Genomic DNA, 23,796 nt, shown 5'->3' on the forward strand with positions numbered 1-23,796 from the left:
GGCACTGGTCCCTGGGACAGGGAGGTGGGAGGAGGCCATATCTTATACTAACATGTTCCAACCTCTCATAAACTCAAGATTGGAGATGTGGGAAGAACATTTCCCTACAAAAGAAACTAACACAACAGACACAGGGCTTCTGTGTTCAATTTGCAACTCTGAATAAGACACAATTATTCAGTTATTGCTCCAACATCTGGCAATTTTGCTGACCAGGCTTATCTTAGCAAATGCAAGGTTATCTTTTGGTTATTCTGCTTTTTTCTGAGCTAATCACCATTCACTAGGCCTCTGGTCTCTTGACCAAACTCTGGACTTTGGGCCTGGAAAAGAGCTGGCACAATTCATATACCAAGTTATTCTCTAAGCTGCACATGGATTTTAACCCTTCATCTCTCCACACCTGCACCACTTTCCCCATTGGATATATCTGCAATGTCCCTTTATTAATTAATCAGTATTACACAGAGGAATCACCTTCCCCTTTTCTCATCCCTGTGACAGCTCATTTCTATTGACTGCTTCTGTGCACTGGTTATGTTTCTCGGAGATGCCCAATGCATTTCTCAGCAGCCACTGTTGGAGGTTACGATTCACACAGCCAGTTAACCTCTTTCCTAAGACACATTGCACTCAAGGGAAAGGGCATCAAGGGGACCTCCCCATCCCATCCCAGACCTCATGGAGATCTGTCCACTCCACCAGCCAATACTCCCTACCTACACGGCTCCCTGTCACCTTATACCCGCTGGGTGCAACCCGCATGCAAATCCCTCCTCACAGGGTTGCTGGTTAAATACAAACCCCTGGTTCTAGGAGCCTCAGTCTCTCCCCAGATACAGAACTGCCTGATCCTGCCTGCTGGGGAGTTTCCCCCATTGCATGAAAATGAGAATGAAATCTCTGTTGCTTTTCCTTTCTCTGTTCTCTGTCCCATCCTGTAAGTGTCTATGGGGCAGTGGGGGGCGGGGTCTGGTAACAGATCTGTGGAGTCTCTCTGGGCTAATGCTTTTCTTGCTTTCTTTCCCTTTTCCCAGGTGTCCTCTCCCAGGTGCAGCTGGTCCAGTCTGGCCCGGGGACGGCAAAGCCCAGAGAGACCCTCACCCTGACCTGCACTGTCTCCGGGTTCTACGTCACTACTCGGTATTACACCTGGAACTGGATCCGGCAGCGCCCCGGGAAAGGGCTGGAGTGGATGGGGTATGTGTACCCGTATAGTAGCGGGGATACAGGCTATGCTCCGTCTCTCAAGGCCGAATCACCGTCTCTGCAGACACCGCCAAGAACCAGGTCTCCCTGCAGCTCTGCTCGCTGACAGCTGCAGACTCCGCCACCTATTACTGCGCCAGGAGAGACACCGTGACACGGAGCAGAGCGGGACTGGCACGAAAAGGGGAAGCGGTTTCTAAATAGCCCAGGGAGGCCACAGTCAGAGGGATAGTGGAGCCCTGCAGAGAAAGAGACACACACGGTGAACTCACTATGAAAAACATACATCCAAATAGTTGGGATTTTTTTTTAACTCTGTAGAATTTAGCCAGTTTCTTTGGACACGCCTGGCCTTTGAGCTGCCACAGAAATCATGGGAAACTAGGGTGACCAGACAGCAAGTGTGAAAAAGCCCCAAATATCAGGACTGTCCCTATAAAATCAGGACATCTGGTCACCCTATGGGAAACTCACTGATAAAACTCAGGTGTTTCCTTCCTTCCGAATGGCTATTGGAGCAGGCAGGGAAAGATTCACGGAATTAAGAGCTATAAAATAATGGCACCGTGTGTCTGTGTCCCAGTGTGTGTCAGATGCGCACTGGGAAGGTTGCGGTCTTTGCCTTTGGAAGAGAGTGACGGGTGCGTGCGCACACTCACAGAGAGGGAGGGAGGGAGGGAGAACAACTCTGATTTTCTCCATTAGGAGGCAGTAGTCCGACACACCCCTACACACAGAGCGAGAGAGAGACAGACACAGAGAGAGAGAGAGAGAGAAGTTCATGGAGCACAGGTCTATCAATGGCTACCAGCCAAGGTGGGCAGGGATGCGACCCCATGCTCTGGGTGTCCTTAGACCTCTGACTACCAGAAACTGGGACTGGATAAGGGGGGATGGATCACTCAGTGGTTGTCTGATCTGTTCATTCCCTTTGAAGCACCTGGCATTGGCCCCTGTCCGCAGACAGGACACTGGGCTAGATGCACCTTTGGTCTGACCCAATGTGACCGCTCTTACGTTCTCATGGGGAGAACCTCACACTGATCTGTGCTGTGTCGGATTCCTCCTTAGGACCAGTGTTTTAATGTTATTTAATGTTCTAACTACCAAAAAAGGGAGCAGACGATTCTATGCAGTTCAACGAGACCAGTTTTAGATGGAGCGTTAGATCCTGGCTGTGACGCACACACTCACATGAACAACAACTCATACACAGTGATACCCCTGCATGCGAGCACGCACACACACACACACACACACACACACACACTCTCTCCCTTATAGACTCCCCCAAAGTGAGTAGAATATGAACACAATACATAAAATGTTTTATTAAACAAAACCGACTTTAGGTAATTTCTCTCTGCCGCATGCCCTACCAGAGCAACGTCTGACTAATATCCCACAATAAACTGTCCCAAAATTCTGTTGTGATACACAAATTCAGTGAAAATGTGGGGCAGCATGATCCAAAGTGCCACGGGAATTATGTGAAAGAGAAATAAAATAATGTAACGGCACAGCAGACATGGAAAGATGAAAAGTTTAGTGAATCTCCATCACATCCCAGCGTGCTAAAGATGTGTTTCTGTTGACTCCACCAGACAATACTCCTTACCTAGACTTCTCCCTGTCGACTTATATCCGCTGGGTGAAACCCTCATGCAAATCCCTCCCTAGGGGGTTGCTGTTTAAATACAAACCCCTGATTCTATGAGCTTCAGTCTCTCCCCAGACATAGAACTGCCCGGTCCTGCCCACTGGGGAGTTTCCCTCATTGCATGAAAACAAGAATGAAATCTCTGTTGCTTTTCCTTTCCCTGTTCTCCGCCCCCACCTGTAAGTGTCTATGGGGCAGTGGGGGAATTAGGGGCAGAACCATAGATTTGTTCAGTGGTAATACTTTCCGCACTTTGTTTCCTTTCTCCAGGTGTCCTGTCTCAGGTGCAGCTGGTCCAGTCAGGCCTGGGAACGGTGAAGCCTGGAGAGACCCTCACCCTGACCTGCGCTGTCTCGGGTGTATCCATCACTGATAGCAGCTACGCTTGGAACTGGGTCCGGCAGCCCCCCGGGAAAGGGCTGGAGTGGATGGGGTATGTGTACCCATATAGTAGCGGGAGCACAAGCTACGCTCCGTCTCTTCAGGGCCGAATCACCATCTCTGGAGACACTGCCAAGAACCAGTTCTCCCTGCAGCTCCGCTCGCTGACAGCTGCAGACACCAGCACCTATTACTGCGCCAGGCAGACACCGTGACACAGAGCTAAGCGGGACTGTCACAAAAAGGGGAAGCTGGTTCTAAGCAGCCGAGTGAGGCCAGAGAAGCAGGGATAGCTGAGCCCTCAGAGATAAAGACACACACAGTAGATTGACTATGAACAACCCACATACTAATAGATATCCGTTAAAATGCCTCCAGCTGCCACCCAGTTTCTCTGGACACCATTTACCTTTCCGCGGCCACGGGAAGCTTTTCAAACTTACTGAGAAATGTGTCAGTTGTTACATTACGTTTATTATAGCAACAGGCAGAGACAGATTCATGGCAAAACAGTTACACAAAAATCACTCGGGACCCCTGGGTCTGTCTGCCTGTGTGTGTGAGAGTCTCATTCTGTCCAGTAGGGGGCAGCAGTTCTTCCTCCCCGCCACCACCAAGCGTTTCTTCGATAGGCAAGCACCTAAACTGAGGTGCTGCATTTCCCCCCCGTGTGGTCCCACACCAGTTCTCCCGCGGTTCTGCTCCCACGTATTGCTGTGCTGGTGACAGAGAGTAAAGCAGGGCAGGGGGAGGCTAATACAATAATTCCTGTTCAGAGTCGCAGCTCATAATATACTGCGTGATCAGCCGCCTTCTGTTCCTAACCCTTATCCCCAGCAGGGACAGTTCTAGATTTTTTGCTGCCCCAAGCAAAAAAAATGTTGGCTGCCCCCCATCTCAGCCCTGGGTTCTCACCCCCCCCACCAGTGCCCTTCTCCACCCACACCCCCTGCTGCCCCAGCCCTGGGCTTCCCCCCACCAGTGCTGACTCCGCCGATTCCCCCTCACCTCCAGCCGGTCCGGTGCTGGCAGGGTCGGGGTAAGCAGCAGGGGGTCCCAGCCTCCAGGACCGGCTGGGACCCAGGAGGGCAGAGCTGGGAGACTGCCCGGCAGAGCTCTGAGGAGCCGGACCAGGGTAGCCCCAGAGGAAGCAGAGCCCCAGAGAGCGGGATGCGGGCCCCGCATGGCAGCGCCCCACCTCTATGGCCCCGCTGCTGCTTCTGTCCACCCTGCCGCCATCCCTGGGTGGCACGTGCTTGGTTTGCTGGTGCCTAGAGCCGGCCCTGATCCCCAGCCTGGAGAGCGGGGCTGGATCCATGATTTCACCCAGAAATTGGGGGTGCCCAATTTACCGGGGCTGTTGAAAATGGCACAAACCATAGTCAGAAGCCCACGGAATGATGGGAGAGAAAAATCTGCATCATGTGACAGTGAGCCCACACCCAGGATGCACTGCAGTCTGTGATCCATTCCCTGTTCCCACAGTTCCTAGCAGCAGCAGGGGGTGAGTTGCACAGTGGGATAGCTACCCATGATGCACTGCTCTCTCTGTCAGTGCTAGAGAACCAGCTGTGGACCTGCTCTGCCGACACAGGGAGCGGCGTGTGAACGTACACAAGCAATGCATCATCCGCTGTAACTTGCTTCAACTTAACTCTATAGTGTAGACGCAGCCTTAGGGAAAGCAGATTCAACAGGGAGGTTCGGGCCTCTCTGGTGCTGTAATTTACCATTTCCATTGTAGCCTGCAGGGAACAAGACACTGGCCACGTCTCTCTCGAGGTGGTGGGGCCTACAAACAAAATCATTCCATCCCCCTCTATTGTGCATCTCCCTTCAGGGCTGCTGCAGCCCCAGCTCTCAGGCTGAGACACCCCAGAAGATGCATCTTCTCTCCTTGCCCAGTTCCTCCCTTTTAACTAGAGCTGTTTCTCAGTCTCTGGTCTCTGAAACCAGCCTCTCCCTCCCCCTGCAGCTGCGACTCCTCCCCCCTCAGATGTTCCCAGGAGCTTTGTTCCTATTGGCAGAGTCTGAACATGTCTTGTACTGATTCCGTTTGCCCAGCACAGTCTGCAGTAGCCACGGCTCCAATGGAGAGAAACCCATTGACCCGGCCTGTGGGTCACACCCCGAGAGATGAAGGGGGCTGTGAATCTCCTACCCACCAGACAGCCCGGCCTAGCTAGAGGTCTCCCCGGTAGTTTGTACTCACTGGATGAAATTTGCATGGAACTGCCTGGCCTAGGGGGTTCTCCTGAGTCCACCGCCTCTTCCTGAGCCAGGCAGACATGAACAGTGACACAGAGCAAAGTAGGGACTGGTACAAAGGGGAAGTGGCTGATAAACTGCAAAGTGAGGCCAGGGTGACAAGGGTAATATGAGCCCCCACCCAGAAACACACAGTGGCTAAAACAGGACAAACATCCCCAGAGATATTGTTAAAACTGCCCCCAGAAGCCCCCAGTCTCTCCACGCCCAGTTGTCCTGTAGCTGCCCCAGGAATCGTGTCCAGCTACTGCCAGAACACAGTGAGTGGTTTGTATTTCAGTGGCTCTAGGAAGAGGCAGGGACCGATTCACCGATGTACAGAGTTAAACGCGGACAGGGACCGGTGGAGGTGTCCATCTGTTTGCCTGTGAGTGTCTCTGCATGTTTGTGTAGACTAAGAAGGTCTATTTCCAGCACAATCCCCCAACACACACATCCCCCCAATCCTCCTTCCCTCCATTAGGGGGCAGCAGTCTCCCTCTCTCCCCCACACACACGGCTTTTCTATTTGGAAAGCGCCTAACACGGAGCTGCTGCATTTCTCTCCAGTGCTTGGTCCAGACTCTCCCCCGTGTCCCAGCCATCACAGCCCCTGTGCTGACAAAGCGCAGACCCTGCAGTGTCTCTCCCTGCCCAGTCCCCTCCCACTCAGCGCCGCGCAGGGAAGCCCAGGGGCAAATCCACATATTTTTGTGCCTCAGTCTCCCCCCAGAAACCTAACTGCTCGTTTTGACTGGGCATTTCCCTGCCTGCCTCTCTGTGGCTGTTCCTTTCCCTGGAGCCCCAAACATCCCCCAGGCCTCATCCCACTCTGCAAGGAGCAGCGCACCCACCCACACAAACTAGTACATAAGAACATAAGAATGGCCATATTGGGTCAGACCAAAGGTCCATCCAGACCAGTATCCTGTCGTCCAACAGTGGCCAATGCCAGGTGCTCCAGAGGGAATGAACAGAACAGGGAGTCATCCAGTGATCCATCCGCTCTCATTCACTCCCTTGCTCTGGCAGTTGGAAGTTTAGGTGCAACCAGAGAATGGAGATGGTCCCTGATCTTTTAGGCTAATAGCCATTGATAAACCTATCCTCCTCTAATTTATTTTAACCTAGTTATACATTTTGCCTTCACAGCGACCTCTGGCAAGGAGTTCCATAGGTTGACTGCATTGTGTGTCTGTTTAAAAAGCCCCCACACAAAGCGTTCCATTTCCCACGTGTTCCTCATTCCTGTCACTGCAACCCCAGCCCAGAAACTGCATCTTCTACTCGGGCCCGGTTCCCTCCCCTTTCCCCAAAGATCTTTGTGAGGCCATGCTCCTAAAACCGGCCTTTCCTCCTCCGTTAGATACTCCGAGGAGAGTCTCAGCGTCGGGACATCCATTCTCTGTATTGTCGGTGCAGTTTGCAGTATCCAGTGCTGCGATGTTTATTTTACAGACAGGCGGCGGGGTGTGTGTGTGTCTGACTCTCCCATCCCCCACACAGCGCTCCAGCATCCCGGGAGGTTTATCCCCACTCGGAGATACTCACATACCGGTCCCTGTGTGGGAGAAATGCTCACAATTCCCTTGTGTCCTGTCCACTCATTTCCAGGTTTTCTGGGGGGGTGGGGGCGGTGGTAAAGAAACTTTTAAATGTGAGCGGGGGGAAAGAATCTGAGCTCTCCTTACCCGAACAAACCCTCTGTCATGGCCTTGATTTGAGCTTAAAACAACCCCAACTTTATACTCGCGAATGCACAGTGCCAAGTTACCACGGTGATGGGCGCCAGTCTCAGACCCCGGACAGCTGGAACCCGGGCAGTGATTAGGAGGCGTTCGCTAATGCTCTGCTCATCCTCCAGCCTGTCGCACAGCTAACGAGGGGAGACTGGCCAATGGGCGCTGGAGATCGCTCCTTGAGGTCTGGCTGGGAAGGAAGGGGGTCTCTCCCCTGCAGCCGCAGCCCTGAGCCTCTTTCTCTGGCTGCTGTAGCCCTGCACGTCCCAAATTCCTCCCACCCCCTCTTCTCACACCACTGCCGCCTCCTACTACTCCTATTCCCCCCAAGGCCACCACCTCACCTTACGTGTGCATCTTCTCCAGGATCCAGGCACCTAATTAGAGGAGCCAGGCCTGCGCGGATCCACTAATTAGGTGGGTGGCCCTTCATTGTTTCGTGTGCAGCAGCCCAGGAGTGCACCTTAGAGGGAACTATCCACGGACCACCTGAATGGAGCGCGGACCAGTGGTGGTCCGTGGACCACAGTTTGAGAACCTCTGCATTAGAGAACATGCTCGTTTAAAGTTGCTCAATGCTCCCTTATAGTGTTGTTTGGCAGCTGCCTGCTTTGTCCACTGCTTGCAGGAAGAGCAGCAGTTGGAGTTAGCTGGGGGGGGAAGGCTTGGAAGCCGGTAGCGCTGGGACAGCTCGGCTCTTAAACAGAGCCGAAGAGTCAGGGGAGAAGCAGAGCCTCCGGCCGCGGCGGCTCTGCTCCTCCCCTGACTCTTCGGCTCTGTTTAACTTAGAGCCAGGCTGCCCGAGCGCTACCGGCTTCGGGCAGCCCCCATGCCTCTGGACCCTGCGCCGCCGGAGCCCGGGAGGGGAAGTGCCTGGCTGGGGGCGCAGGGTCCGGAGGCAAGGGGGCTGCCCGAAGCCGGCTCAATATAAAAGGCAAAATGCGACCTTGTACCTAAAGCACATGTGCTGTCTGCTGTGAATTGCTTGATTCACTGTGAAAGAGTCTCCCTTTTGTTCTCAGAAATGTGTCATCTTAAATTTTACTCTCCCTTTTTATCCCCCTGCAGGTGCAAATGTTTCTATGCTCCGTGTATCATCTCCGTCCCTGAGGTTACCGCAGATTAGAAGGTGAAAAAAAACACACTGGCAGTGACACGTTTTCCAAACTCATGCAGTCCTCCCGCACTGATAGGGCCCAGCTGAATGCATTCCGGCATTCAGTGGCAGAGGCCAGGAAAGCATTAAGTGAGTGTGAAGAGCGGAGGCAGGAGGCGATGGTTGCTCCCATAGAGATAATCCAGAGCCGTTTGTGTCTGTGCATTTATCAGCCAATTCCCCTGAGAACTTTCCCCTCCAACACCGGGAAAATGGGCCTTTGGATCCGTTTGTTTTTCATTGTAGCCGCTTCAGAAGGTATTTTAGCCCCGTAACTGTGCTGGAGGAACAGGGGAACATTACACTGTTGCCACTGAAATTGGAGTAATTTGTAACCTGTCTTTATTCCCAGGGGCCCGGTCCCAGGTGCAGCTGGTGGAGTCCGGAGGGGATGTGAAAAAGCCCAGAGACTCTCTTCGCCTCTCCTGCAAGGGTTCCGGATACACCTTCAGCAGCCACCGGATGAGCTGGGTCCGCCAGGCTCCCGGGAAGGGGCTGGAGTGGGTCGCCTACATTTACAGCACCAGCATATACTACAGTGACTCGGTAAAAGGGATATTCACGTCTCCCTTCCTCACTGGGACTGGGGGAGTTTCCTGTTTAAATCTGCCCCTCTCTGCCCAGGCTGCACCCGGAGACACAACCTGCACAGGACAGCGTCTGTCAGTGGTGGAGCCCACCGCAGGTTGTTAGTTGCAGAAACACAGAGCGAGTCTGACTCATCTCAGAGCCCTAAGGAGGGTAATTAACATGGTTGATGGAAGGAGTCTGTCTCCTATAAGGAAGAGGATATGCAAATGAGGGTGGCAGTCTCCTGTTTAAATCTGTCCCTTTCTCTGCCCAGGCTGCACCCGGAGCGACAATCCACAGCCCCTTGTCTCTGTGTAGTTGCCAGAATGTTCCCCTCCAAAACCAGGGAAAAGAAACTTTGGCTCCATAGAGTTTTCATTTTTGCAGTTTTGGGAGGTACTTTTGTCACCTGAGTAATTTGCACAGGCGAATGTGATACTATTGCCCTTTCTATGTTATTATTATTGTGTCTTTCTTCCCAGGTGCCCGCTCGCAAGTGCAGCTGATGGAGTCCGGAGGGGATGTGAAAAGCCCGGAGACTCTCTCCGTCTCTCCTGCAAAGCCTCCAGGTTCACCTGCAGCAGATACGCCATGCACTGGGTCCGTCAGGCTCCCGGGAAGGGGCTGCAGTGGGTGGCTGGAATTAGCTCCGGAAGCAGATCGAACCAGTGATATGCTAAGGCTGTCGCAGGGCGATTCACCAGCGCCAGAGACAATTCCGTCACCACGGCATGATTACAAATGACCGGCCTGAAACCCGAGGACACCGCCCGCTGTTACTGGGCGAGACAAGACACACAGGAGAGGAAACCGGTCTGAGCTCAGACAAAAGGGGAAGGGATTTCCTAGGGGTGGCGCTCTGGTTCCACAGCAGTGCGAACGGACACAAAGTATCTCCCCTTATGGACACCGCACACAGCTGCAATAGGAGAGAGGCTGACTCCATCTCCCCTGGGGAGCGCAGGGAGCAGATGCCCAGGGTGGATTTCAGCGGAGCAGCATAAAAGAACTGGTGCATCCGCCCTCGCTCTGTGGATGCCCCCAGTGACTCTCTGATCAGACACGCTCCAGGTTAAGGCTTCCCCCTTCTCCCAGTGAGGTCTGTGGAGAAGCTGAGCCCTTAGTGCAGGGCAGGGGGCGTGTGGAGCCCGGAGTGAGGGTTGTTTGACAGGCGGCGGGGTCGGTAATCTCTGAGTGATCTCCCCCCTCAGCCCATTGATAATTCTCTGGATAAAAACCCACCCTTTTGTAGAGGGGGCAGCACAAGCATCTATGCATCTTCTGAGTGGCACCGAAGCATTTTAGTGTTTAACATTATTTGAGGGTCTGATGCCCAGATCCATATCCCCACAACAACCCAAAGGAAACATGTCTGTGAGTTCCATGCTCCGTGGTGGGAAGAGGAAGGCCAAAGTGGGTATGAATCCAAACAGAAATATGAATGGGAAGGGGAATAGAAATGGAAGTATCCCGGGGGTATTAATCTGAATCTGAATGGAGATATGAAGTGGAGTGTAAATGGGTACAAAGGGAAATAGGAACAGTTATATGACTATGAACTCCTAGAGGTGGGACTGGCAATATGAATGGGAGGGTGAACTGGAATGTGAATAACAACGTCAATGGAAATATGAATCCAAATAGAAATACCCCAAAGAAAAGCACTATGAATGCTTACCTCCAGTAACTGACCTGCCTCGTCCTCTTCCCCAGTTCATCCTCGCTCTGCTGGGATTCATGTTTTTCATTTCCATTCCCTTAAAAGTGTCATTAGGAGAGTATGATACTGACACGCCCCCTCACACTAGAACTCTCCCCCCCCTTTAAACCTCCCCCCACTGCCCCTCACGGCCACGCTCACCTCATAGAGACCCTGCGTTACTGCCCATGTTCCTCCTCTCTGCACCTACCTACCACGGCTACCCACAGCCTCCCTCACCCCACAGAGACCGAAAAGGCTGGGTGCACTCTCTGCCTTCGATACCGGACACACTGTGGGGTTCAGTTACTGTCATCACCCCATAGAGACCCGCTCTCCCTGGCCTGTTCCCCTCCTTTCTACCGCTAATCCAGGCTCCCTCTTCATTGGAAGAGCAGTGACCTCTGGACATCTCTCCCTCCCCGGGGATTGGATCCCACATCTCAATGTGCTACAGCAACTCCTGACAGCAATATGCAAAGCCCAGGAGTCTTGGCTCTTGTTATCTTGTTATCCCCATTATACACAGGCATTGCACTGGCCTGCCTCTCAGCTGCAAATTCCCACCATCAACCCGAACCCAGAGAAGCCAGGTAATGAGGAGTTACGGGTGAAGAATCCCCCAGGCTTTTCTACCCACACCTGAAATTCTCCCCTGTCAGTGTCACTCTGTGGCCCTCCCCCACCCCGAGACTTTCTGCCCTCACCACATTCACTACCCTGGTGCTGGGCATCCAGCCGTGAACTCTGGCCTCAGACTTTCCTCCGAGCCCTTCAACCATCTCCAGCGACAATCTGCAGCACCGGCCCCGCTCCGTGCACGAGGCGCTCCTGCTGGGGACCTGGCCCCCTGGTCACTGCGCATGTCTGTGGAGCGGGACCCTGCTGCGAAAAGGAATGGGCCACTTTGCCCCAGCGCCCCGGGGAACCTTCACCCTCCAGCCAGTGTCCCCCAAACCTGTGACCAGACCCCAGGCACTGACCCCACAGAACCACCGCTCCACGGTGCATGGGGAGTGCGGGCTTCAGAGCGGAATCTCCCACCAGCTCTTAGTTGACTAGAATAGATTTTGTATGGGGCCCCAATTCCCCAGGTAAAGAATTCTGGTTATTCAAGGGAAGTGTTTATTTCTCCCATATACAAAAGTATAAGGAGCAGTCTGACCCCTCTCAGAGCCAGTGTATTAGTCATTTACATCTCTGAGGAGAAGAGTTGGTGTCTCTTATAAGGAGCGGGACAGGCCAGTGGTTCTCAGCCGGGGTAGATTCATAGATCATAGATTATTAGGGTTGGAAGGGACCTCAGGAGATCATCTAGTCCAACCCCCTGCTCAAAGCAGGATCAATCCCCAACTAAATCCCCAAATGGCCCCCTCAAGGATTGAACTCACAACCCTGGGTTTAGCAGGCCAACGCTCAAACCACTGAGCTATCCCTAAGCAGAGGTCTTCCTGGGGATGCATCAGCTCATCCAGACGTTTGCCTACAACCAGCTCCATAACAAGCACTAGCCAAGTCAGAACTCACTAAAACTTCATACGGACAATGACTTGTTTCTACTGCTCTATAGGCTGAAATTTAGTACAATATTTATATTCCCATCGATTTATTTTCTAATGATATGATACAAATGAGAAAGGCAGCAATTTCTCGATAATGTGCTGTGACACTTCTGTATTTTGATTTCTGATTTTTAAGCACACGGTTTTTAGGTGAGGTGAAACTTGGGGTACGCCAGACAAATCAGACTCCTGATGCAGGACAGTCTGGAAAGGTTGACAGCTACTGAACTAGGCCATTTTCCTGTCTCTATTGGTGGCCAGAACCAATTGCAAGAAACCCTGGTCTCTGGACACGCCGCTCTCAACACACTAATCCCAGGGAGGCTCCACTGCAAAACTTAACTCTGTCCTCAGACTCCTCCCCCGCCAGCTTCTCCCACCTGCACCCACAGGCGCCCCAGACCTGGTCCAGAGCACCAGCCAGGCTTGCTCAGATCACGTTCCTAGTGTCATGGATCATTTCAATGTAGTCGGTCACTGCTGGGAAGGGAAAGGGGCTTCTGTCCCAAATCCCTCCCAGCGCCATGGGAAATCTTCCCTCTCCAGCGGGTGGCCCAGCCCAATGGATCCCTGGGACATGACCCCTCCCCAGACACTGACCCCCCTGACCGGGCGTTGCATGGCCCCTGTCCGCGTGGAACAGGGCTCCAGAGCTGAGTCCCCCCAATCCCCAATATCACCTCACAATAGCCAGGCCCTCAGTTCCTGGGTGAGGAAATACTCATAGACTCATAGACTCATAGACTTTAAGGTCAGAAGGGACCATTATGATCATCTGGTCTGACCCCCTGCACGCTGCAGGCCATAAAACCGTCCCCGCCCCTTCCCTGGACTCTGCTGCTGAAGTCCCCAATCCTGTTATTAGTGACCTCAATCGGCAGAGACCCTCCTGCTAGAGATCCCTGCCCCATGCTGCGGAGGAAGGCGAAAAACCTCCAGAGGCTCAGCCAATCTGCCCTGGAGGAAAATTCCTTCCCGACCCCAAATATGGCGATCAGTAAGACCCCGAGCATATAGGCAAGAGTCTCCATCCTGACCCCTTTTAGCCATTATGCTATTTACCTACCATTGCTTGGTTTTCCTTGACAACTATGTTTTACCATTAAACCATTCCCTCCATAAACTTATCTAACTTAATCTTAAAGCCAGACAAGTCCCTCGCCCCCACCGTTTCCCTCGGAAGGCCGTTCCAATATTTCACCCCTCTAACGGTCAGAAACCTTCGTCTAATTTCAAGCCTGAACTTCCCCACGGCCAGTTTATATCCATTCGTTCTCGTATCCACATTAGTACTAAGCTGGAATAATTCTTCTCCCTCCCTTGTATTAATCCCTCTAATATATTTAAAGATAGCAATCATATCCCCCCTCAGCCTTCGCTTTGTCAGACTAAACAACCCAAGCTCCTCTAGTCTCCTTTCATACGACAGGTTTTCCATTCCTCTGATCATCCTAGTGGCCCTTCTCTGCACCCGTTCCAGTTTGAGTTCATCTTTTTTAAACATGGGAGACCAGAACTGCACACAGTACTCCAAATGAGGTCTCACCAGCGCCTTGTACAACGGAAGCAGGACCTCCTTATCCCTACTAGATATACCTCGCCTAATGCATCCCAAGACAGCATTGGCTTTTTTCACCGCCACGTCACACTGTCGACTCATAGTCATCCTGCGGTCTACAAGGACCCCTAGGTCCTTCTCCTCTTCCGTTACTTCTAACCAATGCGTCCCCATCTTGTAACTAAAATTGTTATTGGTCATCCCCAAATGCATCACCTTACACTTTTCACTATTAAATTTCATCCTATTTCTGACACTCCAATTCACAAGCTCATTCAAGTCTCCCTGCAGGATATCCCTATCCTCTTCCGAATTTACAACGCCTCCCACCTTCGTATCATCCGCAAACTTTACCAGCCTACTCCTGCAATCGGTTCCGAGGTCAGTTATAAATAGATTAAATAAAATGGGTCCCAGAACCGAACCTTGGGGAACTCCACTGGTAACCTCCCTCCAACCCGACAGTTCACCCTTCAATACGACCCGCTGCATTCTCCCCATTAACCAATTCCTTATCCATCTCTGGATTTTCAGATCGATCCCCATGTTTTTCAGTTTAACCAATAATTCTTCATGGGGTACAGTATCAAACGCTTTACTGAAATCCAGGTATATTAGGTCCACCGCATTTCCCTTATCTAATAAATCCGTTACTTTCTCAAAGAAGGAGATCAGATTCGTTTGGCACGATCTGCCCTTCGTAAAACCATGTTGTAAATTATCGCAATTGCCACTACCCTCCAGGTCCTCAACTAATTTCTCCTTCAAAATTTTCTCTAACATCTTGCACACTACAGATGTTAAACTAACAGGCCTGTAGTTACCCGGATCACTTTTTTTCCCTTTTTTGAAAATAGGAACCACATTAGCTATTCTCCAGTCTAACGGGACCACCCCCGAGTTTACAGATTCATTAAATATTATCGCTAACGGGCCTGCTATTTCCCGCGCCAATTCCTTCAATATTCTCGGATGAAGATCGTCCGGTCCTCCCGACTTAGCCCCATTAAGGCGTTCAAGTTTCGTTTCTACCTCGGATACGGTAATCCCCCATCCCGAACGCCCCTCTGTAATGGTGCTAGTATCCCTAATCCCTTCATTGGCCTCATTAAACACCGACGCAAAATATTCATTGAGATATTGCGCCATGCCTAGATTGTCTTTAATCTCCTCTCCGGCAATAGTCTTCAGCGGTCCCACTTCTTCTTTCTTTGCTTTCTTCCTGTTTATGTGGCTGTAAAACCTCTTACTATTGCTTTTAATTCCCCTCGCTAGGTCCAATTCTACACGGCCTTTGGCCTTTCTCACTCTCTCTCTACATTCTCTGACTTCACTTTGGTACATTTCCTTACTGATCCCTCCCCTCTTCCACTCTTTGTACGCTTTCTGTTTTTTCCTAATCGCCCCTTTGAGTCGGTCGCTCATCCAGCTCAGTCTAAATCTCTTGCTTGGTAATCTTTTTTCCCTTTTTGGGAATACAGGCCTCCGACAGCTCATGCATCTTTAACTTAAAGTAATCCCAGGCTTCTTCTGCCTTTAAATCCATTAATACGTTTGCCCAATCCACTTCCCTTACCAGTCCCCTTAATTTGTTAAAATTGGCCTTTTTAAAATTATAAACCCTAGTCTTTGACTTAATTCTGTTACTCCTTCCCTGTATTTTAAACCGAATTAGCTCATGATCACTGGATCCCAAATTGTCCCCTACTACCACTTCCTCAACGAGGTCCTCACTACTTACCAGAATCAAATCTAAAATGGCCTCCCCCCTCGTCGGTTCAGCTACCACTTGATGGAGGAATTGATCATCAAGCACATCTAGGAACATCTGAGCCCTATTATTGCTACTAGCGTTTGTTCCCCAATCTATTTCCGGGAAGTTAAAGTCCCCCATAATTACACATTTTCTATTAGTAATTACTTCTCTAAGCACATTAAATAGTTCCTTATCCATATCCTGGGTCGATCCCGGCGGTCTATAGCACACTCCAAGCACTATCCCCGGAGAGGTTCTAGAAGTCCTATTACCCATTGTGAGTATTGCCCAGACGGACTCTGAGTTGTCTAATCCATCCACTATTATTTCTTTACAGTTTATTTCACTATTGACATACAATGCCACCCCCCCACCTTTACCTCTGTTCCGGTCTTTCCTAAACAGCGCATACCCCTCCATACCTGTGTTCCAGTCGTGACTGTCATTCCACCACGTTTCCGTTATTCCTACGATATCTGGTTTCAGCTCTTGGACCAGGAGCTCCAATTCCTCCATTTTATTACCTAGGCTTCTGGCATTGGTGTATAGACACCCTAATGTATGTCGTTTAGCGCGTCTCCCATTAGGAGCACTATATGTTGCGGGCCTCCTAGTGTCCGTCCCTCCTGTCCTTCCTATGTCCAATCTCATCTCCACAGCTATCTCTCCTCTCATTTTACTCACCTTCTCCATACTGGAATCTGGCGTGGAGATTAACTGTGCATCTCCCAACCGTCTCCCCAAACTTGCTAGTTTAAAGCTCTTTTGATAAGATGAGCCAGCCTCCCTCCCAGAAGTCTATTTCCTTCCCTACTCAGGTGAAGCCCATCCCGCGAGAACAGGTGTCTGTCCCCGAAAGCCTCCCAGTGGCCATACATCCCAAAGCCCTCCTTATAGCACCACTCCCTTAGCCAACTATTCATTCTCACAATCCTATCAGCCCTTTGCTGCCCTTCCCTCGGAACGGGCAGAATCCCACTAAAGATAATCTGAGCTTCTATCTCCTTGAGTGTTTTCCCCAGCCTCGCATAATCTCCCTTGATCCTCTCTAACGAGAACCTAGCCGTATCATTCGTTCCTACATGAAGGATTATCAGGGGGTTCTTACCTGCTCCTTGTAGGATCCTTTTCAATCGCAGGTCCACATCGCGTATCCTTGCGCCCGGTAGACAGCACACCCTTCTGTTCTCCGGGTCCGCCCTGGTCACAGGCCTATCCAATCTCCTTAGTAAAGAGTCTCCAATTACATACACCTGCCGTCGCCTGGCAACAGTGCGATCTAGTAATCTAGTCTCCGATCCCTCTAGTCCTGACCTGTGCCTATTCCTATCTTCCCTTATGCCTTCCTGAATCCTCACGGGGCCCAGAATTGGTGCTGTCTCCATCAACTCCTCCCCCCTCTCTCTTGGACTAGCAGCTCTTCTCTTCTTCCTCACCCTTCCACCTTCAGTCGCCACCTGCTGCCCCTCCACCTCGCTATCCAAACACTCGAACCTATTCCTGAGTTCTATTCCCCCCTCACTGGCCCTTCTTTTCCTTGGCCTGCTTCTCACAGTCACATGCTTCCACCTCCCATGTTCTCTCCCTTCCATTCCCCTCTCACCGTCCTCTACCTCTGCCTCTACCTCCACCATAGGGCATACTTCTTCAGTGCCCCCTTGCCTGTCCTCCATCAGCTGCTCAAACCCCCGCCTAAACTCCACCAGGGTCTCTACCTGCATCTCCAGCCCCTTAATCTTTTCCTCCAATAATACTATCAGGCGACACTTCATACACACATACCTGTGTTCCGGATCCCCTGCTAGGACCATATACATACCACAGCTTCCACATGCGGCCATCTGCATTCTGTCTGCTGCTGCTGCTAGGCTCATGGCTGCTGTACTCTCTGCCCACGGCACCTGTGGACTCGGAGCACACTACGCACCGTGCCCTCCTGCCTCCCCCCTTACCTCCCCCTGCAAACTCCCTCTCAAACTCCCCTGTTAGCCGCCCTGTTTGCTGCCTCCGGTGCCGCTGCAGGGAGCTGGTCATTCCTCCCAGGGGGCCGAAAGTGTCAGGAGGACCCAGCGCCCTGTGCCCGGCGCTGCACAGACACAGGACGGGACAGTCTGACTCCCGCACCCGGAGCCCTGGGGCGAGTCAGTCAGATCACTGGCAGCAGGAGTGTGGGTCTCTTATAAAGCGGGGACATGCAAATGAGGGAGACACTTTCCTGTTTAAATCTGTGCCTCTCTCTGCCCAGGCTGCACCCGGAGACACAATCCGCAGCCCCTGGGTCTGTGCAGTGACCAGCCAGTCCCCTGAGAACTTTCCCCTCCAGCACCAGGGAAAATGGGATTTTTGCTCCTTGTAATTTTCGCTGTAGCAGCTTTGGAAGGTATTTTCCTCCTCTGAATAACTGGCATATTTAGAAGAATATTGTGTTAGCGCTGTTTTTATACCGATATTAATGCTCTGTCTTTATTCCCAGGTGTCCGGTCCCAGGTACAGCTGGTGGAATCCGGAGGGGATGTGAAAAAGCCCGGAGATTCTCTCCGCCTCTCCTGCAAAGCCTCTGGTTTCACCTTTAGCAGCGCCTACATGAACTGGGTCCGACAGGCTCCTGGCAAGGGACTGGAATGGGTCGCTTATATAAACCCCGGTGGGGGTACAATATACTACCTTGATTCAGTGAAAGGCCGATTCACCATCTCCCGGGATAATTCCAAGAGTGAGCTGTATCTGCAAATGACCGGCCTGAAGCCCGAGGACACCGCCCACTATTACTGTGCGAGACCCACAGTGAAACGAAACCCGTTTGTGATCATACAAAAACCCAGGCTGCGGAATCGCCCTTCTCCCGGCAGCCACGCGGGGGCAGCAGTGACACACACACCGCTTCTGGCTCAGACAGGAGACCCGGCAATGGGGTGAATGTAACACAAACCTCCAGTTAGTTTTAACCCTTCCGTTCCTGGGCAATATGTCTCCCCTTCCTCCTCAGAGCCCCACGGGGCCTGCGGTGCAGACAGGGCCGGCTCCAGCTTTTTTGCCACCCCAAGCGGCAGAGCGGCAATTCACATTGGCGGCCCCAAGCACCTGCTTCCTTTCCTGGTGCCTGGAGCCGGCTCTGAATTCACAGCTGCTTGGATGTGTTGGGGAAGAGGAGAGAGATTTAGGAGCTGAACTGTCCAGGTGAGGTTTTTTCATGGCTCTGGTTGGGGCGGCCACTCCGGAGAGGGGCGGCACGTCCAACTATTCAGCGGCAATTCGGCAGACTGTCCTTCACTCCTGCTGGGAGCGAAGGACCTCCCACCGAATTGCCGCCGCAGATCGCGATCACGCCTTTTTTTTTTTTTTTTGCGCCGCTTGGGGTGGCCAAAACCCTGGAGCAGGACCTGCCCTCGCAGACGCTTAGCGATGAACAATCCGGGTTCTCCGCTGCTCTGCACCTTGTGGTCCAGTGTTAACCTCTGCGAAGCAGAAGGGACGTGGCCTGTTCTGATGTCCAGCACCTCCGACACTTTCAGAACAGGGGCAGTTTCATCTCAAATGTCTAGAGTCTGCTACAGCTGATGTATAGAACAGAGGCAGAAATCCAGTTTGTCAGGTGACTAGAGCCACAATGTACATAACCTGCTGGTGAAACTCCACGGGAACGGGTCACAAACACTTCACAGGCTGAACTTTATTCATCTCCGCCCAGCCTCGGTGCATAGAACGTCAAGGTCACTTGCTGAGCCGTTCCCTGGCTTAGAACAAGGGGTGCAGGGACCCAACTCCCAGAGTCCCGCAAACAGCTCCTCCCCTCGCCCCGCTGCCATGGGGTCTCACGGTAGCGCAGACACTCTTCTGCGTGGCCTGTGTGTTTGGTCTCCCGTTAGTTGACGGGGGATGTGTTTGTTGTGGCCGGTTCCCTCACTGTTCCCTCTTCTCACCCCTCCCACAGGGGCCTGGTCGCAGATGTTCTGACCCAGGCGGGTCCCGAAGTGAAGCAGCCCGGAGCATCCACCCTGCTGAACTGCGCCGGGACCGGGTTTAATCCCAAGGACCGGGGGCCCCACGGGAACTGGGAAGGGGGTTGGGGTGGCTGCTGAGTTACCACAAGCCATCAGTGGCCACCTGCTCCTCCCCCACCCTCCAGGGGTGACTCACACCCCCCATCTGTTTGTTTTCCTCATCTCTCTTACCTTATCTGATCTGTTTTCCTCTTCAGGCTTGGCTATGCTGGAAACTTCAAAGCGCTGTCGTGGGAACACTCCAGGCAGCGCTTTGAAGTATGAGTGTGGTCGCGTGAGCGCTGGGAGAGCTCTCCCCGCGCTCCTGGTAATCCACCTACACAAGGGGAATAGCTCCGAGCGCTGGGAGCCTGTCTACACTAGCACTTTAAAGCACTCGGACTTGCTGCGCTCAGGGGGGTGATTGTTCTCCTTCACCCTGCTTTGCCAGCAAGCTACGCTGAAGAAGACAGGCAGGAAGCAGGAGCCAGAGAGCCGAGGTGGATCCTGAACTAGGATTTTTCATACCGTGGTTTTGCCACAGTTTGCACCCACCCACCCAAGGCTGAATTCTGCTTCCTGAACATGCTGCTTCATTTGCAAAGCCACTGGGGTTCTGGAATAGCCAATGCCACGTTCTGCGGGAAGCGGGAAATGCGACCACGAGGCCTAAATTCACAGGCAGAGCGTGGGAATTCCCTGTACAGAAGCTATTGGATTCAGCTGTATCCAAACTCCAAGTTTCTTGCACGTGCCGATCCATAATAAAATATCCCATGTACAGAGATCGTCTCAATGTAAGAATTGCCTGTTTTCAAATAATCCTGGTTTTCTCAGCCCACAGAAATTGAACACCACTGTTGTCTGGTTTATTCATGCGTGAGACAGTCATTCTGTGCCTCTGTGTTTCAATAAATCCGTTTATACTGAAATCACATTCAAGATTACAACTGGGCAGAACACAACCTGTCTCAAAGCCGTGTCAACATGTCGCATCACATCATTTTCCTTCCTTCAGCCCACGCCTGCAAAAGTTTGGCCACTAACTTCGAGGGGCAAAGTGTAGCAGGGGAGTCATTTCACGTGAGAGTTTTGAAGGAGCCAGGCCTGGGGTATCACAAAATGTGCAGAGAGCTCAGACAGGCTGAATGGTCCATTCCGGCACAGCTGCCTTCCCTACATATTTGCAGTGACTCAGCTGTGAAGTGATGACTCCTGGTCCCATTGAAGTCAAAGGTAAAACTCCCATTGGTTCAACGGGACTGGGAGTTACTCCCCGATAACGGAAATATGTGTCAGACTCATAAAGGAGGGATTTCGGGATACGTCATATCACCGTGTTGTGTAATTAAATCCGAATTGCTGAATCTCTGTAGGTTTCATCCTCATATCTCTGGCTTTATGATAACTCCATTTCTCCAACGGCAAACGCCTGCATTGACATTTCAAGCAATAGCCCAGAATTTTCCCGATTCAGGGGTTTGAACACAGGGTGCCATCCAGCTAACACTGAATTAACAGCAGCTTGCGGTGCGGCTTTTCCCCTTTCACTTTCCTGGACTTTGCCTCATTCCTGAGCGGTATTGACAGCGCACTTCCCACAACAGCGCATCTGTACTCAAGTTACCCAGGTCAGAAAACAATCAGATTTCCCATGGTAAGGAGAATGCACCCCGTGTAGCTCTGGAAATGTTCCAATGAAGTGTTGGACACACACCCGTTGATTTCAATGATCTTTAGACAGGAGCAGGCTAAGAGACAGTCCTCTATTCTAGGCCCTTACATATACCAACACGTCTGAGCCCCTAAACACCCACATGCAATCACACACACAGAGAGAGACTTGTTGCTTCTTTCACCCATACAAAGACCTGTACACCGGAACACACACACACAATCAGACAAGCGGCCTCCCACACACATAACCATACAATCCAGCACTCCAGCCTAAATCAGAACAGAGTCTGACCTAACACGAAGTGAACTCTGCAACCAGTTTAGAGAGCTGGTCGACTGCCTTTACCTACCCGTGACTGCGCGGTGCAGGGCGGGTGTCCATAGACCCGCTTTCCCATAGTGCTCAGCACCAAACAGAGACGCAGCACGGCTGGGAATTTATTTCCAGATATGCCATTTTCCTGGCTGGTCTAAGGCAAATCTCTTCACTTCCACGTGCCTCAGTTTCACCTTGGGCGAAAAGTGGGGATAATGCTACTTACCTCCTTTGTAGAGTGCTCGGAAATATCTGGATGAAAATCACTGTACGGGAAATAGGGTTTACTATCATCCTCTGTACTGGGATTACCTCACCCAGCTCATGCAGAAATGATATTGAGTCTTTGACAGGCTGAGGTTCATGACCTTAGTAATATTGGGCAAAATCCTTCACTCCCTAATCCTGTAAATAGTCTCACTATGGTCAGTCAGATTTGGTATTTTATCCATATGCAGGAATCTGACAGGAGTCGTCTACTAATCTCATTCCTCCCAGACTTCTCTGCTTCATTCTCAGCTGCTCATCCTCTGAGGGAAGCATTTTCTTCATCGTAATTAGCTCTGTTCTAGTGATGAGTCCATTGCCTCTGGTGAAGACATTTTCAATTGGCATTTCAAGAAACAACTAACAACTTTCCTGCCTCGGGGTTATGAACACAGGGCCTGACAAGGCTCGCCTTGCCCTCAACGGGAGGGTTTCTGTGGGGTTGGGAAGGGTTTTGCGTCAGGCTCTAAAAGAATTTAAGACGCTTTCCTTATACTAGACATTTCTTGTCCAAGTTAGTCATGGCACCCAACCAGCTGTTTCTCATGGGAAGGAATATCCATCCATTGCTGCATCGGGGAATGGCCCGAGGCCAAATGAAGGTAATTGATGGACTAATTCCATTCATTTCAGTGATCTTTGCATCACACTCAGAGTAACAGATTTTTTTTCTCTTAGATACACACATGTCCCCCTCTCCCCCAGTCACTGTCATATCTGAGAGCCTCATACTTTCTATCTCATCTATTCTCCCTGCACCCCGCAGAGGGAGGAAAGTTCGATTATCCCCATTTCACAGCCCGAGAACTGAGGTACACCTATGGGAGTCGGGCGCCTCGGTGCTTCAGAAAATGTACATTGATGCCTCAGTACTTGGAAAAATCCAGCCCCAGGTGACTTCCCCAGTGACACAGGACGTCTGGGACAGAGCAGAGAACCCAGCCTGGGCATGCACAGCCCCAGGTGAGCGCCCTGAGCCCTGAATGTCCCTCCCTCACTTCCTCTGGCCACTTTCTTCATCCCCAGGCAGGTAAACTGGGCTCGTTAAGTGAGGAGGTTTTATGTGTCATAAGAAGGGTGATATGTAAATAGGGGTGACAGATTCCTGTTTAAATCTGTGCCTCTCTCTGCCCAGGCTGCACCCGGAGAGACAATCCACAGCCCCTGGGTCTGAGCAGTGACCAGCCAAATCCCCTGAGAACTTTCCCCTCCAGCCCCTGGGTCTGAGCAGTGACCAGCCAAATCACCTGAGAACTTTCCCCTCCAGCACCAGGGACAATGAGACTTTGGCTCCTTTTAGTTTTTGTTGCTGCGGCTTTGGAAGGTATTTTCTTCCCAATGCATCTACTGAAGGGTGAGGGGTTTTAATATGTGTGACACTGCAATGGCTGTGATTTATAACACACCTTTATTCGGTGGTCTCACGCTCTTTATTGGAGAATGGATTATGTGGTTCATGTGGTTTATTGTTCCCTTTTTGAAGTAAATTCTCTCCTTCAATCCGCTGCTGATTTTAGGTTTTCATATACTCATAGAACCTGAAGGGACCTCGAGAGGTCATCAAGTCCAGTCCCCTACACTCATGGCAGGACCAGCACCATCTAGAACATCCCTGACAGGTGTTTGTCTAACCTGCTCTTAAAAATCTCCAATGATGGAGATTCCACAACCTCCCTAGGCAATTTATTCCAGTGCTTAAACACCCTGACAGTTAGGAAGTTTTTCCTAGTGTCCAACCTAAACCTCCATTGCTGCAATTTAAGTCCATTGCTTCTTGTCCTATCACCAGAGGTTAAGGAGAATAATTTTTCTCGCTCCTCCTTGTAACATTTTAGGTACTTGAAAATTGTTATGTCCCCTCTCAGTCTTCTCTTTTCCAGAGTAACAAACCCAGTTCTTTCAATCTTCCCTCATGGGTCATGTTTTCTAGACCTTTCACCATTTTTGTTTCTGTTCTCTGGACTTTCTCCAATTTGTCCACATCTTTCCTGAAATGTGGTGCCCAGAACTGGACACAAT

The sequence above is a fragment of the Chrysemys picta genome, chromosome 13 (genome assembly GCF_011386835.1).
Source record: "Chrysemys picta bellii isolate R12L10 chromosome 13, ASM1138683v2, whole genome shotgun sequence".
Lineage (NCBI taxonomy): Eukaryota > Metazoa > Chordata > Testudines > Emydidae > Chrysemys > Chrysemys picta.